Source organism: Propithecus coquereli, unplaced genomic scaffold, assembly GCF_000956105.1.
Source record: "Propithecus coquereli isolate 6110/MARCELLA unplaced genomic scaffold, Pcoq_1.0 Scaffold38, whole genome shotgun sequence".
Lineage (NCBI taxonomy): Eukaryota > Metazoa > Chordata > Mammalia > Primates > Indriidae > Propithecus > Propithecus coquereli.
The window spans coordinates 7,141,576-7,145,365 of NW_012149507.1; the positions used below are offsets into that span (position 1 = coordinate 7,141,576).

Genomic DNA, 3,790 nt, shown 5'->3' on the forward strand with positions numbered 1-3,790 from the left:
CAACAAAAAACTTCATTAAGGATTATTTGATATATAGTGAAACCTCAAGTTATAAAATAGAGAAATGTTCAATGTGCTGAGATTTTTTAAAAATAAATTCCGGAATGACTTCACTATAGCTAATAAAAGCTTTTATTAAAATCTGACTTAATAGAATACTTTAAAAACAAATATTGCACTATAAACAAAAACTGAGAATAATTAGCTAATTAGTTTTCCTGGTATTTTAAGTACACATCAAATCTGAATTTAGAAAAAAAAAAATCTGAATTTAGGAAATATGGTAGATATTTTAGATTAACAGAATAAAATTTTCTTTTTATCACATCAGTTTTGATGATCCTTTTAAAAAGATCTAATTAATTTAAGATATCAAAGGCAAATATGCTAAAGAATCACAGTAAATTTTCCAACTGGCAATCCTTTAGTATTTTTATCATTACATTTCGCTATTTGAACCTAGATTTTAAAATGTACAGTGAAAATCACTGCAATTATTTATATAAAGCTGTCAAGCTACAAACTACAGTAATTTAAAAATCCCCACTGGATAGATATTCTAATTCCTAATTTGGTCATAGATTAAAATAGGGCTATTTTAATCCACATGGGTCAACATTGGCATGAGATTACATGGAAAAGCTTCACATTTCAGAGTTGCACAAAATACAGAACAGCTATTAAACTTAAGTTTTAGTTCCTAATGAAAGCTGCATTAATATTCTTGTCTCTCTTTTTAAACATATGTTTAAACTCAAGTGTTCATGTACATTTGTGACCAATAAACACATGCGACAGAGAGCAAATTTCCACAAGGGATAACAAAAGTACATTTAACTTTAGTTACATATCCGCTGCAAGATGCATCAGATATATAGACAATCATAAATTAATTTGTTGTACAAATATTTGTGTCCTCCACACATCAAGCTATACAATAATCACTGGAGCTATATATAAAGATAACTTTACAACATAGTTTCTGCTCTTAAGTAGTTCAAACTCTAGCAAATCAAACAAAAACAATGAAAAAAATAATTTAAAAAAATGTAATAAGCGAGGTAAGCACAGAGTTTTTGGAGTACTAAGGAGGACACCTAACCCAAGCCTGCCTGGGTGGGAGATGGCTAAAAAGGCTTTCTGGAGATGGTAACACCCCTGAAAAAGTCTAAAATGAAGAGTAGTAGTTAGCCAAGTGAGAGAGAATGAAAGAAAAACATTACAGGCAGATGGGCAACAGTGGAACTATACACAAAAGATTCTGTATTGCTGGAGTATCAAGAGTGTAGTAAAGACTGGTAAAAGAGGCTAGAGTGCCCCAAACTAGTTAAGGAGCTTGAACTTCACCTGCAAGCCAGTAGTATAAATTATTATTTATCAAAAATCTTTTCACATTAAAGTTTAAAGTAGTTCAATATGTAAAATAGATCAAAGAAACTCCTCTGCTCTTAAGGGAGGAAGGGGTGGTATCAAAGGTGTCAGAAAGGGGCTAGAGCCTCATCTACTTTGTGGTCTTCCATAATACAGTCCCTGAGAAGCACAATTTGAAAACTACTGCTATGGGCAGGAAGCCATGAAAAGAAATTAAGGCAGATAAAACAACATAGTCAAACTTACATTTCAGCTAAACTACTCTGGGGAATATGTAAAAGATGAATTCAACATGGGCAAGACTGGAAGTGGGGAAAATTTTAAGAGTACTGTAATACTCTAGATGAGAGATAAGAAAGTCTGAACCAGGATAACGTATTATTATAATAGCTTGTGGGGCTGGGAAAGGATCCTTGGCTCTAGTTATACGAAGTACAGAGTCATAAATAGGCTGTAAAGTCTTGAGGAAGACTGCAGACACAAGTCATCTGAAACCCAAAAGATCTTTCTGTGTTCTGCTGTTTTGGATTTAGCTTGCCCTAATACTGGTTTACATACCAGTAAGTGCCTCTTGTTTTACAGCTTTAAGTCAAACTCGGAGTTTCTATGTCTCTAGTTTTCCTAGCTCATCTTGCCAAGGGTCCAATCTAGAACTAATGAAGAACATAATGGTAAAAAGTCTAACCAAGTAGACTTTAGTTTCCTAAACACTCAGGAATATTTATTCATATCCACCCTAATATCAGGATCTTAAAACTGAAGCTTATTTATTGTAAAGTAGTAATGTAGCAAATCCAGTCCTTGGGGATACTATTATAGCCCGATCTTCATGCGCTTATGGCTCCTTTGAGATAGAAAATAATAAGTATGGCCGGGCATGGTGGCTCATGCCTGTAATCCTAGCACTTTGGAAAGTCAAAGTGGGAGGACTGCTTGAGGCCAGGAATTCAAGACCAGACTGAGAAACACAGCAAGACGCCCATCTCTACAAAAAATAACAAAAATTAGCTGGGTGCATTGGTACACACCTTTAGTCCCAGTTACTCAGGAGGCTGAGGCAGGAGGATTGCTTGAGCCCAGCAGTTTGAGGCTGCAGTGAGCTGATTGGGCCACTGCATGCTAGCCTGAGCAACAGAGTGAGACCCTTTCTCAAAACAAACAAACAAACAAACAAAAAACCAAGAAAGAAAACGATACATACACTAGAAGATGTTCTTAAACCTATCTTAGATGACTGGATGTTACCAGATCTCCATACTCCATATATGGGAAACCTGGACTGGGTCTTAACTGGAATCTCTGGGACAGTCAAGGATATCCATAACAACAGTCCCACTTACTTTATTTGGCACATGGCCTTCCTAACCTCAGTTCTGTGTTTTATGACATAATTGGTGACAATCCCAGATTAGTCAATTCCTTCCTCATCCCATACCAATAATTTCCTACTCCTCCTTCAAATCTGAACAATCTCTGGGATCTCTTATACACATTTAGGCAGCATACGGCATTCTAAGACATCATTATACAAATGGTTACTCATTGTTTCATTCTTCATAACCAAAATATGCTCAGATTTACAATCAAAATTAATTGTAAATATAAATATTTTATATTCCCAATTAATGCCAAAACGCCAAGATAGGACATAAATAATAAAAGCAATAAGCATATAAGCAATGAGTATTAAGGACAGGAAGATGAGTGATAGCTGTTTTCCAAAATCATTTCCTAGCGGCACTAAGAAAAATGAAGAGGAAAGGACAAATTTGGGGAGAAAAAACTTAAAAAAAACAGAAACAGAAAAACTTGTTGAGTGACCATATGTGAGGAAGAAATCAGAATCAAGGATGATATATTTAAAACAAATATCCATTTGGAATCCACTATGTGACAGACAATATTCTGAAAATTGGGGACAAACAGGATCCCTGGTCTTATGGAGATCATATTCTATAGGGAAGAGAAATAATAAATACATAAATATGTTAATTTCATGCTGTGATACATACTCTAAAGAAAATAAGGCCAAGCTTTCCCGAGTCTGTAAGAGCAGACTGTACATACAAGTTAACTCTTCAGTCACTTCAAACTCTGCATTGATTTCACAAATAAACAAGAATCAAGGAAAACAACTCAATATTGTCTTGTTTTTTAATTGACTACGGATGTTGCTCCCAATGTCCGCAATTCTTTGAGCAGTGGTTGTTGCCCAAAGGCTAATAGTCTTAAGCAAGTTTTTATCCCTACACATTTGTTTGGCTGCTGCAATCACATGCCACCAGTGAACAGCTTTCTCTGCTTGGCTAATAAGCCACTCATAAACTTACAGAATATTGCAGCCTTGTTTTCCTTTATTTTTGTGGAGAAATTCTACTGGGATGAGATATTCCATTTTAAATTTTCTATTTTTCTAGGC

At 35.0% G+C, this 3,790-nt stretch overlaps 1 protein-coding gene across 1 annotated transcript in view; it reads right to left on the minus strand.

Annotated features, from left to right (window-relative positions):
* The window catches only part of ROCK1 (Rho-associated, coiled-coil containing protein kinase 1), a 182,152-nt gene that overhangs the window by 90,432 nt on the left and 87,930 nt on the right, over positions 1–3,790 (minus strand). The gene's annotated exons all lie outside the window — the stretch shown is intronic.